Source organism: Thunnus albacares, chromosome 5 (assembly GCF_914725855.1).
Source record: "Thunnus albacares chromosome 5, fThuAlb1.1, whole genome shotgun sequence".
Taxonomy (NCBI): domain Eukaryota; kingdom Metazoa; phylum Chordata; class Actinopteri; order Scombriformes; family Scombridae; genus Thunnus; species Thunnus albacares.
In genome coordinates this window covers 8,880,646-8,887,090 of record NC_058110.1, presented here as the reverse complement: position 1 = coordinate 8,887,090, position 6,445 = coordinate 8,880,646, and the positions used below count along the sequence as shown (strand labels likewise).

Here is a 6,445-nt window from a genome sequence, read left to right as displayed (position 1 = left end):
AAGTAGTGACAGGGTTCTTGTACACAGTTCAGCATTTGAAAAGGAAGAGGATGTAGTGGCTGCTGCAGCACTGATTCACACCAGGCACACAGGATAGATACATGACAGTCAGCGATTACCACCGGAGGAGAGTCATGCTTCCAAACCAAGAAACCTAAATATGAAAATCCTGTTAATAATATATTAATAACTTCAGTCAGTTTCACCCCAAACCCTAACATGCCAAGCCATTCTCTCTCAGTCTCTCTCTCTGCTTGCCCTTTCTCCCTTTTACTCTAAATTGTGAGCCTTTATCATGCCGGCTGTTGACAATCCTTGAGCAGCTTACAAAATGGAAGATAGAATTTTCAGTTAATGCGATTGAATCATACTGGATCGATTATTTGGATTGATTTATCTGTCATAACATAAGACAGTTCCAAATATTCCCTCCCCCTCAGCCTCCCTTTCACACACACACAAACACACACACAGAGGGGGAATGATGGGAGTTGTGGGCTCACTGTAATTACCCACAGTTCTCCACGGGACATCTGTTTGTCTGATAAGACTTGGGTTCATCTATCTCTCTTAAAAATCTGTTGGCTCTGAGAAATTGTCGTGGACCCCTGGCATGAAATGACCTGGTGCGGTCTGGGGGGTAACATCTATGTGTGTGTGGGTGGGTGTGTGTGTTTGTGTATGTGGACAGGCTTTGCAGTTTTTACAGTTCCCATAGACAGACAACCCCGAATCACACTGAGCATCATGACACATCTTTGTCTATCACTGTACCATCCATCTATTCATATATATACTGTTGATCTGTGCCTAGACAGGCTTTTAGAAATGTTGAGGTTACATGCAAATCTCCCCGGTGCTATGCCAAATTATTCATAATTCACCAGTTATATTTTCTCTCAGTTTTTGTCTTCTTAACACCAAATCCATAAATTACATTTTATATAAGTTTAAATTTGTCTAAAACAATTAAAGTCTATTGACCTTCACTCTAGAAAAATATAAAAAATCAGTCCTCAAACTCCATGAAGTGTAATTTGCATTTAATTGTGTGTAAAATCGTCTTCAAATTGTTAAAACCCTCAAATTACCAGGAACAATATCGCTTTGAATAATTTATTAATATTGTATAATCACAATTAATCAAGTAACCATGTGTGATGTGAAAGGGGTTTCTCATAGTGACAAACCCACAGAGAATTATCTCCTTACATAAGAGCAGAGCTTTTAGTCCACAAAACTCTGCACTTATAAAACTCTGTTTCCAGCCACAGCAGGCTGTTTTGGTGAAGAGCCTCTTATATACCCACTGCACTCTACCTGCCCAGCAGACAGGCAAACTTAGCAACTCGCTGGTGAAGTATTTAGCAGCTTCAGAACCAAACATTTCTCTTGGAAGCTGATGGAGACCAAAATAGAGCCAAAAGAATATCGGACATACATTAGTCAGGTGGACAGAAACATGACTCAGAGACACAAGTGCTATTGTTGCTCTGTGTCTTCTGGATGTGCAAAGAGACAATACTTTGCATACATGTTCAACACATCAACTTTAAAAGATGATAAATTAATGCAATTAATGCAGCTCTAAAAAATGCACTTCAAAAGAACAAAACATTAACATATTTGATGAAAACTTGAAGATAACTTTAATAGGTTATGTGAAATTTAAAATATAGAACATGCTAACAACTCCACTTCATATAAGAGTTGAGAGGTAATAACCACCACAGCAGGACTGAATGACACTCTGTATCTCTGTTTGTTTTAAATATAGGCACCTAGACGCGCCTCATCACAGGGCTTGTTCAGGGCAAACCCAGCACTGCGGCTGCCTGTCTGACGACCTGCTGTGTGAAGAGATCCACGTGCTTTGGATTCTTAATTTTCCTCAAAGTTATGCAAACATCTTGAGTCTGTATGAATGCGCAGACAACAAAGAGCTGTGAGACTTCAGAGAGGCTGCAGACATGCAGTTCATGTCCACAGAACACCACTCATTTAAGAATCTGTAAGTGAAACAAAGCCATTTGGAGGATTTACTCCTTTACTTGTTTAATGAAATATGCTGCAGCATTATGAGCTGCAGCTCTTATTGCGGTGGTTATCAGAATTCATATGGGAATGATGCATTTAGACAGATTCATCTACATTTAATGACTCATTTTCAAAACAAGCTAATTCATAGCAATACATCTTTTTTACATCCAGGCCAGAGAGCTGTGAGGCAATAAGGCAGGGAGCCAGAGAATAAAGAAAAACACAGCACAGAAAAGACAGGTGAGTTAAGAGAAAGAGAGCTTGCCACCTTCAATTCTCTGCTCAGGGATGAAGAGATCGCTACCCTCCATTTCACAAGTCTGTCCCTGATGAGCTGGTTTAGTCAGTTCTGCTTAGAGGTGGGCCAGCCACAATTACTGGCAATCCACTTAAGTCGTGACAGCTTCCCTAAATGTGATAAATTACAATGGCGGGGCAGAAATAACATTCTAAACTTTTGTTTGATGAATTTGGTCTCTGTTTTGTTCCAAAACTTTGCAAGGTAATGAGCAAAGTCCCTCTCCTCCAGCAGTTTTAATTGGTGTGTTTTGTCTTGATTGGTTTTTCTGAGGCATGTAGGAGACTGTTGGTGTCTCTATCTATCTATCTATCTATCTATCTATCTATCTATCTATCTATCTATCTATCTATCTATCTATCTATCTATCTATCTATCTATCTATCTATCTGACCTAATGTAATGACAACTGAACCATCCACATGCAACTGTGAGATGTAGTTAAAAGCTCCAGAAAAAAAGAGAAAGAGACCATTCTGCTGCGGTTGAGTTACATTGACTTTGAACTAGTGAGGGACTGTGAACAGAACAGTGAAGCTCTGTCATGAAAAGCTGTCAATTCATAAGTTGTCTTGTCTGAATCAGAAATGGTCTGGTAATATTAAGCTTGAGAGAAAATCAGCGCAGGTATGGGAAAATTGAATGTTGCAAGGCTTGAAGGGGCCATGGCTGGGGCACCTGAGCAGGGGCCTCGACGGGTGCCCTGAGAGCCTGCAAGGCTCAAAGGGGCCACGGCTGGGGCACCTGCAGGTGGTTGTTGTTGTTGTTGTTGCTGTTGCTTCTTCGGCCGTCTGTAGACTTACATGCAAGTGATTTGACTTTCAAGGGTATTTAGTAGCTGTTGTTAATTGAAACTCACTATAGTCCTCAATGTTAGTAGTCAGTTACACAATAGTGTGTTGAGTAGTATGGCATACATTTTGCAGTTTACAATAAAAATCTGTAAATATGCCACTTGTGAAAATTCTGCTAAAAGCAGTGTAAATTAACAGTAATGTGCATTACTGTTAATTTGCACTTTTCACAAGTGGCATACTTACAGATTTGTACCATAAAGAGCAAAATGTACAACTCAACACACAATTGTGTAACCGTCTACTAACAGTGAGGACTACAGTGAGTTTCAATTACCAACAACTTTCTGAATACTCTTTAAAGTCAAATCACTTGCATGTAAGTCTACAGTCTATTGGCAGAAACAAATGTTTGTGTAATGTTTGTGTGGTACCTGTGTTAGTGAGGGGCTTGGCTGCTAACTGCTTTTAGCAGTATTTTTCTGTAAAAGTAGAGAATAACAGTTTTATGCTGTATTTATAAAAGCACCAACAAACTGAATTTCAGCATGACACTATTGATTTTGCAGTAGATTAATAGCAACCCTGCATTTGCTCAGTAGTACTGGAGGGAAGGACACTGAAAATATCTCAATGACTCCCCCTACTTCGTCCGTCAACTCAGCAGTTGAAATGGGGAGTCAAAGGTAAAGCACCGGCCGACGCACGTCCATCAGCAGCCCACGACTCCTATCCACTAACATTTGATTGGTGTCTTTACTATTTTCTTCCTATCAGGATTTTCTAAAAGGTCTGACTTAGAATCTCCCTGTAAGAATCTTAGTTATCAATGGTTTAAGATCTGGGTAGGTTTTGGTCACTTCACAATTAGTTGATCTAGTTTTATATCAAGTGTTTAAGTACTATTTGGATTCCGGTTTCGGATCAATCTTGTAACTGATAGTATTTACTTTTTGTATTTATTTTCTGTTTATTTTTTTAGGACACATCTTCTGTAGTGGACCTCAGGATCATCGGATGTTTCGGCCATTGTCACTAGACATCCTCACCCGAGGGAGGCCCTGCCGAGGTTGATGGAGCCCCGGGGTGTGTCCCATAGCCAATTGATTGGAGTTGTAACTGTAGTTCTTCTGGTAAGTAGGTCCAGGTAAATATAAAGAGTTGCTAAGATCGGTCGGTATTTAAGTTAGGTATTATGAAGATAGGTATTAGTTGTTGAGGTGCTAATTGTTCCTACAGTAAGTAGCATTGAGGTAAGCATTAGGATAACGGTAAATAGGGTAACTATTATGGTCAATATTGGAGGTAAGTATTTGTACAGCGGTAAGTCCTAGAATAAGGTAAGTAAGGTAGGTATTACTGTAGGTTAAGGTAGGTCCTAGACTAACTTAAATTATTAAGGTAAATATTAGGGTTAAGTATTAAGGTAGGAGTGAGGTGAATGTTAGGTTGCGTTTGGGTACATAGTTAATCAAGCAATTCTGAAGCTAATTGTATAGGGAAATTTTGGGCTGAGGCCCTAGAGCGAGGGTAGATAGGTCTAAAGGTAAGTTAAAGTTTTCTTAGGTATTTTGGAGGTCTAAGAGATTGGATCCTTCCAGGCTGTGGTTGACTCGTCCTCCAGAGTCTCTTCAGCTTCTATGGTCCATATGGTTGTCCTAGGTCCCAGTGCATCCGCGGCCTAGCCACCTAAACTGGACTAGGGGATGGAGAATTTGGGGGTTGTGAGAAAATTTGAAGGAGACCAATTGTTTGGGAGCGAAAGTTCATATTCATGTGTTTTGTGCACATCTAGGACTAAATCACTCACTCACCAGAAAGCGGCTATTGTATTGGTAAGTCAGATAAATATTTACATTTTGTATTTAAAAAGTCAATTAAGCATTTCATTGTGAAGTCCTTGTTAACTGGAATAATTAGCAATTAGGATTGTAACACAAATTATTTCATATTTTTTAATAAATCTGTTCTCCCAGGATCAAATTGACTGACATTGCCCTTTATACAGCAATCAGAGGTATGTTTTAAATTTGATTTTCTCTGCATCAGGAGTAGTATATTTGTATTGAATTATTCAAGAATATGTAGACTCAGTGCTTTTTATGTACTGAGCTATTACCAGACTGAATATCTGTCTGAATCCTGTTCAGACCAAAAATGGTCTGTATTAGTGTTGGCATGTTGCTTCAGGTAGCAGTGATGATACAGTTGGAGGGATAGATCCATGTGTTTTGAGACTATTCAGATGCCAAAACACTGCATAGCACTTTATAATACTGCAAGTCAGTATTTTACAACCCTGGCAAGTTTGTAAAGTCTGGAAACATGACTGCAAACATTTTTATATATATAATTCTCAAACACTGGCTTGGGCAACTATGGTTGTTTAAAAAAAATAGAACCATCATAATTATATTCTTTTTTGGAAATTACATTAGTCAAACTGTTACACTGTTTTGTGCTTGATGTTTGTGTGATGTATAATTATTTGTGTAATAATTATTACTTTTTCATTTTCAGTCTAGGAACAAAATGTTCATGAACATGAGATGCACTCTGGCCCTTTGTAGTCTTCCAGTGTATCAGCGCGAGGGGTCTCTGAGTTCTTCAAGACCAGCAGTGTAACTTCTCAGTACACTCACAGAAATGTCAACATCTATCAGTACAGTGTTGACATAACATTGTATGGGAAACGAACTTGAACGCCTCCTGTAGCATTCTTAAAATTTAAGTAGATTCAAGGATAGGTTTGGACTTTTTCAAGTCTATCTCAATACAATATTCAAATGTCAAATGTATATCGACAAAGTTATTAGTGGGCGGAAATTATTCATCCTATCTCCATGATAGCCGTAAAGCAGTCCCTTCCTATCAGGTAGGATGAATCTCTAACCAGTCTGCAGAACACATTGAGTGTGTTTTGCCAGTTATCAAGTGGCTCCACATGATCACAGCTGATGGAGGCCACTGTCCAGTGAGAGCTTGATTCTAACTGATGCTACCTGGATGAGATGTCCCAAACTGATTTATTTATCAACAATAGTTGATGCTTCATATGATGTTCACTGTCTGTGTAGATTAGTCACTGCATAAATGCCTATCTATAGATGTCTGTTTTTTGTTTAGCTGTCAACATATCCACATTTCTATTTATTTTTTGAGACATTGAGTGTACAAACCTATTGATGAGGAGGTTAACACAGTGCAACACCTGTTGGTCATTTTTTGTAACTACTTTTGGTGCGCTTTCTGTTGGTTCTATGCCATTGATCTCTGCAATTATTGAGAGCTCATAGTACCATATTATCCCACT

At 38.9% G+C, this 6,445-nt stretch overlaps 2 long non-coding RNA genes across 2 annotated transcripts; both read left to right on the top strand.

Moving 5' to 3' along the window:
- The first annotated feature begins 1,754 nt into the window (after positions 1-1,754).
- Positions 1,755-4,280, top strand: LOC122982813. Its single transcript, XR_006403539.1, has 3 exons — positions 1,755-2,011; positions 2,212-2,280; positions 4,115-4,280. It is a non-coding gene; the product is annotated as an uncharacterized LOC122982813 (long non-coding RNA).
- Positions 4,281-4,291: 11 nt separating this feature from the next.
- LOC122982811 lies at positions 4,292-6,154 on the top strand. Its single transcript, XR_006403538.1, has 3 exons — positions 4,292-4,967; positions 5,109-5,149; positions 5,653-6,154. It is a non-coding gene; the product is annotated as an uncharacterized LOC122982811 (long non-coding RNA).
- Positions 6,155-6,445: the final 291 nt, after the last annotated feature.